Source organism: Bactrocera tryoni, chromosome 3, assembly GCF_016617805.1.
Source record: "Bactrocera tryoni isolate S06 chromosome 3, CSIRO_BtryS06_freeze2, whole genome shotgun sequence".
NCBI classification, from domain to species: domain Eukaryota; kingdom Metazoa; phylum Arthropoda; class Insecta; order Diptera; family Tephritidae; genus Bactrocera; species Bactrocera tryoni.
In genome coordinates this window covers 51212945-51222721 of record NC_052501.1, presented here as the reverse complement: position 1 = coordinate 51222721, position 9777 = coordinate 51212945, and the positions used below count along the sequence as shown (strand labels likewise).

At 33.7% G+C, this 9777-nt stretch overlaps 1 pseudogene; it reads left to right on the top strand.

The window, feature by feature from the left end:
• The first annotated feature begins 8621 nt into the window (after positions 1-8621).
• LOC120773158 lies at positions 8622-8824 on the top strand (annotated as a pseudogene).
• The last annotated feature ends 953 nt before the right edge of the window (positions 8825-9777 follow it).

Sequence of the window (9777 nt, the reverse complement as noted above, 5' to 3'; positions counted from 1 at the left end):
TTTTACAGCCGTGGATTCTCCTTTTTCAAATGGTATAAATGAGAGGCTGAACCAGACACTGGTAAATAGGATTAGATGTGCCTTGAATAGCAAAGAAAATAGAACAGCTTGGACAACCGTGGCAATGGATTGCGTTAAAGCCTATAACTCAACAAACCACACAGTGACAGGTTATTCGCCTCTATATCTTTTAAGTGGAGAACCAACCGATGTACTACCAATGGAACTAAAGATAAAACAAGTGGAACCAGGGGAACTGGAAAAAGACCGACTTACAGCATTTCTCAGATCAAAAAAATCACATGAATTGAACAAGGCCATCTTTGACAGAAGTAGAATAGATTACAAGTTTCAAAAAGGCGATATGGTTTACATAATGGACTGCAATAAGTTAAACAGATGTAAAATGGATGAGATTAGAATTGGCCCATTTGAGATCGAAGAAATGATATCAGACTCACTATGTAAAATCAACACTGGGAAGAAGAAAAAATCCTTGGTACTGTACCATGTGACAAAGCTCATTCCCCAATTTGATTCTGAAATTAACCTCGGTTAAGTTCAAATTTTAGGGGGGGGCAGATGTAAGCTTTGCATACTGTATGTGAACGCAGCCTTATAACTGAGTATGTGAACGCAGCCTTATAATTGAGTATGTGAACGCAGCTTTATAACTGAGTATGTGAACGCAGCCTTATAACTGGGTGTGTGAACGATACCGAACAGAAGGAGAGTATGGACAGACGAGATTCATGACAAAGAGAATTATACAACGTACTTTTATTAACTTAATTAGTAATTGAATCATCATTCTAAAATAACTAGTATAATTAACTAAAGTAATACAACGTCGATCTACTAAAGTATTGGAAGTAAAAAACCTTAATTGTCGATTTTTCTAATTTTAGGTTAGTAGTTATAACACATGTGATATAATTTGTTCATTAAAAATAAACATTTCTAATTTTAGATAAATCAATTGGTGTTGTTTTACTCCATTACCATCTGACATACTACATATATTCGGACAATGGAACAAATTTTGTCGGAGCTTGTAAAAGATTAGACCGAGATTTTAAAATGGCAATCAAAAATAATTCAGCCGTAGCTCCCATATTAGAAGCAGATAAAATTCAATGGCATTTCGGGCCCCCGGCAGCTCCTCACTTCGGAGGAATTTGGGAGGCAGGAGTGAAGTCGGTGAAATATCATTTAAAAAGAGTGATAGGCGAAACTAAATTGACATTTGAAGAAATGATTACTTTGCTATCACAGATTGAAGCAATACTGAATTCACGACCTTTATGTGCGATAGATAGTGAAAGCGATATAGACGTTTTAACGCCTGGCCATTTTTTAATAGGATGTCCAATAATAGATTGTCCTGAAGCAATTAATGATAACCAAATAGGTTCATTAGATAGATGGAAATTAATACAAAAACTTAAAAAAGACTTTTGGAAACGATGGGAAAGCGAATATGTTGTAATATTGCAACAACGCATGAAATGGAAAACCAAACAAGCTAATCTCGTACAAGGACAAATAGTTATTATTAAAGATGAAGAAACTCATCCAGCCAAATGGCCATTAGGAAAAATTATTCAAACTGATCCGGGAAAGGATGGAAATATAAGAGTTGTAACTCTAAAATTACAAAATGGCATACTTAAACGGCCCGTTCACAAATTATGCCCACTGGAGGTAACAAACAGCAGTAGAGCAGAGGAAGCAAATCATGTGACAAGTTTGCTGACTTCGAGAATAACAAAAAATACTGCAACCTCAGAACGACCGAGTAAATCAAGCAAATTGATGATGTGGTTCTTAACGATACTCATGCTAGCAACACAAACTAAGTCATTATACATTAATGATACATCTAAATCAGGAGCTTCAGTGACTAAACTAAAAAATAATACAGCAATATATTTGGAACCGATTAGTAAAATGGACATAATAAATTCAAAATGGAATTTAATAGTCTATTACGAATTAGGTACTTATTATGATCGGATGCATAAAATACAAGAATTTATTAACAGACTTGAAAATCAATGCAAAATATTGACCTATCACGAAGATGCCTGCATAATGATTACTGCAACTTTAAATGACAAATATAATAGTCTTAAAGCAAATAATGAATTGTTTATGAAAAAACAAAATAGAAAAAAGCGAGCACCATTCGAATTCGTTGGTTCAATTTACCATATATTATTCGGAATTATGGATGCTGATGACCGAGAAAATATGGAATCAAATATTAGAAATATTTTCGACAACCAAAAAGATATAGCAAAATTGTTTAAAAGGCAGACATCGGTATTTGATTCTACCATAAATATATTAAAAAAGACAACAGATGAAGTTAACCGTAATTTTGAGAAAATGAATCAACAACTTAATAAATTTTATAACGAACTAATAAAAGATCAAAATGCTGAACGAATGACCTTGATGTTTCAAATATTAACCATTTCAATAGGAATAGTTATGGACGAATGTGAAGAAATCCAAACTTCAATAATTAATCTTCTAATTGACATAAATCATGGTCGCATAAATCCAAAACTATTAAAGCCTTCGCAACTTAATAAAGAAATTGAATTTATTAGAAACAAACTACCACACAAATTAATACTACCTGGAAGACAATCGGGTAACGAATTAAAAGAAATTTATAAATCGATGTCTGCTAAAGGTTTAATTGTTGATTCACGGCTAGTCATAAACCTAGAAATTCCCTTAATATCGTATGAACCGTCAAACGTATATAAATTAAATCCACTTCCAATAAATTACAAAGGGAATATGATTATTCCAGAAATAAAGGCAGAATATTTAATATACAAGTTTGATTTGAATCAATATTCACTTATAAACCAAGTAGATCTAGATAAATGTTCTACTAACTCAGAGAATCATTACCAATGTCCTGGAAATTTAGCTTGGAAATCAGTGACGGATAATTCATGTGAAGTAGCAGCTTTAAAACAATTAGAAAATGAAGCATGTGATTTCAAACCTTCTACAAATGAAAACGTTTGGATAAAATTATCTTTTCAAAATCGGTGACTTTACAAATTATTTAGCAAAGCAATGATATATCTAGAATGTGATAATAATCAACAAATGCATATAGAAATCCCTAGTCAAGGCATTATGACAATAAGAGAAGGATGCACAGTCCGGCATGAAGGAGTAACTGTAACAGCATCTCATCACATACAATCTGAAATTAAAAAAGAATTGCTATCCTCTTCTTGGGTTAAAGATATTGAAGATATTCCAGAACTACAAATAAAACCTTTTGATTCAACATTAATAAACAATACCAAAGATATCGTACATCTTAAACAACAAATATAACTCCTCAAAACAGAAAATATAAAATTAAAAGGTAAGTGGTCACGTTTCGCTAACATTAGTTTTGATAATAGCATTAATCATTACTATTTTATATATAAGATCCAAATGTGTAACAAGAACTGTGACTGTTCCATTTGAACTTCCAGTTAGACATAATTAAAAAATATTAGTAATAAAACATAATATACAAGTAAAGTTAAGATACAAATTTGGCCCCTGGCAGAATGTTCATAAAGATATGAACATGAAAGTTTTGTAACCTTAAGATAGAATTACATATATATACAAAATTATATTTTTGACACAACTACATTAATACATAAAAATATACATGTAAACAATAAATTAAATAAAAGTATCTATATACAGCCCACTAAATGTCAAGTGCAATGGTAAGCAACAAAATTGTAATATGAGACTTGCTCATAAAAATGTGAAAATCATTGCACATAAAAGAAAACTCATAAATTAGAGTATACATAATACTAATATTAAAATACAAAATATACATACTCGAAATATTAATGCACACAAGCAACAGATAAGAAAGTATCAAGCGTGTGTACGTATGTGTATAAGTGCGTTAGATGCACTAATCTAAAATACTATAAAATATCAATGCGTTGGTATCTGAAAAATGCAATAAAAATATAATACATATTTACACATGTGTATGCACACTAAGCATACACACATATACATATATACATAGTTAAGAAATTAGAATTAAGAAATGTATTGAGGGAAGAAATTTTAATAAAGAAAACCAGAGTCAAAAGTGAACTCTCACAGTACAGACTTAAGCAAAGACTGTCTTAATTTGTACATTGGTGCTATCGCGAAGTGCACGAAATAAGTTTATCAGCACTTTGATAGCTGATATACCAAAAAGGAATGCTGCTGAGGAAGAGAGGCGACGGGAGCATCGTGAAATGATGCAGGTAATTCAAGGCCTAACTAGTTCTATAACAGAACTTATAAAATCGTTTAATAGTAATGAAAAATAATATCTAAAGTTTAATTAAAATTGAAATAACGTATGTGTAACATTTTTATGGAATTAAGTTTGGTTTTTTGTTTTATAATAGAATAAAAAAAATGGAATGGAAATTTCAATTTGTTTTCTTTTAACAAAAAGGAGAAATAAATAAACAAACAATGGAAGTAAGTAGTGTATTTCGAAAGTCGAATTGTGAGAACATTTATATATGTACATAAGAATATGGATTGGCTTCTGTATATACATATATAACTAAAGAGTTGATATATATCTTGATCTTGTTCTTTCACCTTCGCGCATGTACTGTGAAGAGTTATAATCATTAATTGGAGAATCAAAGTCTTCTGGAATCCCGTCATCTATTTCGTTGAACGTAATGCCTGCTTTCGTCATTATATTATGCAATATAATGCAAGTACTAACAAACAAAGCGGAAGTTTAGAGTGAATAATGTAGAACTAGGTGCTTCAACAAACATCTGAAGCGAGATTTTAAAACACCAAATGCTCTCTCTATGCAGTTTCTTGCAGAACCATGTAATTTGTTTTATTTTTGCTCTTTATGGGTATTAGGTGTTCCCACTGGTGTTAAAAGCCACGGTTCTAGAGGATAACCCTGAACGGCAAGAAGCCAAGATTCTCTCCGTTGTTGCTCAGACGTATTAGTATGCTGACGAATGAGATGTTCTCGTAGGTCAGAAGTTGCCCAAATTCCAGAGTCATGTGTTGCACCCGGAAATTTAGAATTTACAAATGTAAAACATAATTGGTGATCGCAAACCTAAAAAGCGATACATTCAAAAATTGCATTGGCATATGTATATGTATGTGCATGCAAAAACAAAACTTACTGCTTCAACATTGATACTGTAGAATCCTTTTCTATTTAAATATAAATTAAGAGGACGTTCGACATTATTTGATGGTGGAGCAATGAATAATAGTTTTTAGAATAAAAGTTTCTTCCTCTATTGAACTGGGAAACTTTATTTCTCCTCCCTTCACCTTCACAATAAGTTTTGCTACAGCTCGCACACTTCTCGAAAGGGATGACTGACTCATGGGCAAGTAAACGTTGTTACCTACACATTTCTGATATGAGCCGTGTCCAAAGAAGTTCAAAGCTGCTAGAACCCTTACAGTTAAAGGTAGTGACGTTTTCTGATTATCATGTGGGGCCAGTTCATCAATTAGGCGGCGGCAAATTTCACGAGTTAATCTAAAATTTTGCACAAAGGTATTCTCGCTCAAAGAAAATGGATTGTTATCGTCGCGTAAACTTTTTAAATGCCGCGCGCGATTCCTATTCTCACAATTTTCATCTTCGTTTAACAATAATAACAAAAGTAAAATATCTTCCATTTTCACAACAAGATGCACAATCAAATATTTAATTCATAACGAGCACTGCTGTCAAGAGCATTTGACATCTTAACAACTTATAAAGAAAAGAGCTTTTTATTTCAGACACAGAATACCAAATGCTTGATAAATATAAAACTTTGACAAATTAGAAATATGTTGAATTTGTCAAGTGCACAGAATAGGGGTGTAAGTTATTTTACTGCCAATTTTTTTTCGAATAGAATACAAATACTGCATTCATTATACGGTAGAGCCTATAATTGTTACTCGGAAGGAACGAATGGTATTTTCGAAACATTGGCACTTTAAAAGAAGAATGTTTTACAAATGCAGTATAGAGTCACAAGTTTATAAACAAAATATATTATTTTAATATGCACATCTGAGCAAAGTCTTATGTTTTTTGAGATTGCTGTTTTATAAATCGGAATACTTTTTTTGTGATCTCTAATAAGCTGCATTACTTTACTATGCTTATTTTATCTTAACGTACATATGTAAATCTTTCACAAGCACACTTCGTATCACATGTACTGGTTTTATATTAATATATGTATGTATTTATTCCTTTAAACGCCTAACAAAGCATATCTAAAAATACTTTCACACCACTACAAACAAAATAACATTAATTATGCCAACGCCTTGGCTTTTGTGAAAAATTCCGGAACGCGCACATATTTTGCCGCTAGTCATGTTACAAGCCCAGCGGGCATATTGGTATAATGTGTCCGTAGACTCAGTTGAGTTAGCGGGGAGGCATGTCAGCAGCTCTAAAATTTCAATAAATCTTCGCTTTGTGGCAATGTGGTAACTGTTATTTATAACTTTACGCTTTTCGACAGGAATTTATTATGCAATTTCTTAATAAAGGCGACAGCAAAAGAAGAAGAGGCAGCAGAAACAGCCTAAGTACATATATGAACATACTTGAATGCAGAAATTCACAGTCAAAACCAAAAGTACATGTATGTCTCAGACCGTAGTGAAATAATGAAGCAAGATTATTTAATAGCCTTTTAAGTTAGAGTCTAGCGAGAGAGAAGAGTGGACGGGCCACAGGCATCACAATGGAATTCAAGCAGAGAGCAAGCTTAAGAATGTAGTAACAATCACATTAATCGCTATTTTCATCAGTCGGCGCAACAATTCTTGTTGTTGCATCCAATGAAAATCAGTTGTGGTACAAGTCTGCAAGCCAACAAATTACTGTGCATAAATATGTACATGTGAAACATTAATTTATATAAATGTAGGTTGTGTAGTTGGTTTAAATGACGATATTTACTCCACTGTCATCTTAAGTATTTTAATTAGAACTCAGGCAAAGATTTAGGTGACATTTTGTCCTTAACTTGAAAACACTATTACCTACGCAAGTTTCTATATACGTTGAGTATCACAAATTCCTCCCCTGCCAGCCAAGAACGGTTAAAAAACTGGTGAAACAGTAGGTTGAGAAACCCTCAATAGTAGTTAAATTGTGGTTAGATTGCCATAGGCCGCGTGAAGATTTTTACCACTTTTCCCCTCACACGTACATACGTATACTTGTGATCATACATCTCTGTTGCGCTCACCCAGCAGTGTCATATAAAAAAGTATAGTAAGAATTACAAATATGTACATATCTTCTTATATATCGGGTGATTTTTTTGAGGTTAGGATTTTCATGCATTAGTATTTGACAGATCACGTGGGATTTCAGACATGGTGTCAAAGAGAAAGATGCTCAGTATGCTTTGACATTTCATCATGAATAGACTTACTAACGAGCAACGCTTGCAAATCATTGAATTTTATTACCAAAATGGGCCCTAGAAAAGTTGGCAGAAAATCCGCTTTTTTATCGACAAATTTTGTTCAGCGATGAGGCTCATTTCTGGTTGAATGGCTACGTAAATAAGCAAAATTGCCGCATTTGGGGTGAAGAGCAACCAGAAGCCGTTCAAGAACTGCCCATGCATCCCGAAAAATGCACTGTTTGGTGTGGTTTGTACGCTGGTGGAATCATTGGACCGTATTTTTTCAAAGATGCTGGAAAACTTCGGAGAACAATTCATCTCAAGAAATGGACCCGTAAGTTGGCCACCAAGATCATGCGATTTAACGCCTTTACACTATTTTTTGTGGGGCTACGTCAAGTCTAAAGTCTACAGAAATAAGCCAGCAACTATTCCAGCTTTGGAAGACAACATTTCCGAAGAAATTCGGGCTATTCCGGCCGAAATGCTCGAAAAAGTTGCCCAAAATTGGACTTTCCGAATGGACCACCTAAGACGCAGCCGCGGTCAACATTTAAATGAAATTATCTTCAAAAAGTAAATGTCATGAACCAATCTAACGTTTCAAATAAAGAACCGATGAGATTTTGCAAATTTTATGCGTTTTTTTTTAAAAAAAAGTTATCAAGCTCTTAAAAAATCACCCGATATAAAAATGAATCGCAAAATGTGTTGCTAAGCGCATAACTCAATAACGGCTGGATCAATTTGGCCAATTCTTTTTGAAGTTATACTTCTTATGCGAGTTCGGAAAAGGTTGCGCAACCTTGCTCAATCTAACGCAACCTTGTCTGCGAAGATGTTCGAGCAACAAGCGAAGCGGTGACAATCGGCGATCGTTTGTTCGTTTCTTTCGGCACAGCTCGGCTTTTCTACCAACAACACAATGTTACCATGCTTATGCTGTTGTTGTTTTTGTAGAACAATGTTTCAATTTTTGGTTGGTGACATATTCACATGTGGGCGCATATGTATGTTTGTATGCTTGCGCATTATTGAAGTTATGCTTCTTTTTCTTTCCTTTGTCTTTCATTTCTGCGAATTCTCAACTATTTTGTGTATCTTTTGGTTGAAATACTCTGCGTTGGCTGTTGAAAAATTAAGGCTATACTTTACAGGATCATTTCTGTAGTTAGTCTTCGTTTACATTTTTTGGAAATCGACCCGCGATGACGAGGTATATCGTTTTATCTGACAGCGTGAGGTTTAAGAAGTTCATTTCTAATTTTGTCTTGTGGCATATTAGAAATGATGTTTCTTCGAAAATCGTTCGCTTACAATGGATAAAACGACTTCTGAGTGGTGATTTTAATGAATAAATACATTTTGGTTGAAATGCTCTGCGTTGGCTGTTGAAAAGTTAAGACTATACTTCTCAGGATCATTCATTCCTCTCATTTCTTCAAAGAAATTAATGACCTTTAGAAATATGCATATTTGCATTATTTCGTTGTCATTTCCATATTCGTAGCAATAGAATTTCTATGGCATAAGTAAAGTAATGGCTGCCGATTGTCACCCCTTGCCGCTGTAGCAGCTTGGCCTACAAACATGCGTAAATATGTATGTATGTATACGTATGATCGTGAATACATATCGACGCAGATTTTTGCGAGAAGCACCAGAAAGTTGTGCAATTTATGATTTTTAGCTTTTGCCATCGTAGCGAAAAGACGACTTGTTGGCAAAGGCATGCTCGGGGAGATGTTACGGCCTCTGTTTTTATGAATGAAGCAAGATCGCTTGTGGAATTTGCGCCTGCGTTTATGAATGAAATCGTTTTTGTTGTAAAATGTACTACACTTGTTCTTCGCCAATTTGGCTGCCATATTGGCTTGTGAAGATCAATTTTTTGTTGGTGACATATTCATATGTGTACGCATATGTATGTTTGTATGCTTGTGCATTATTTGTTTGGCAATGTGTGCAAATATATGTATGTACATATAAGTATATATGAATGTATGAACATGCAAGTCAATGCGCGCACATGTAATAAGTATATTGATAAGTGATGAAAATATGATGTCAATTTCTGAACGTGCACCGATAACTGCTGGGCCTTCAACGCGTGTTGATGGATTACAAAAGAGAGATGATTACGCTGCATGTTCTCTTCCGCAACGAAGAGACAGAACTACTTTTCTAGTCAAAGTTCCTTCATTTAGACTTTGCTTTATTCTTCATTTTATGTGCATAATAAATTTATAAAATGTGAATTTAAGTTTTCTAGTTTTCTTTCATACAAAATGATATG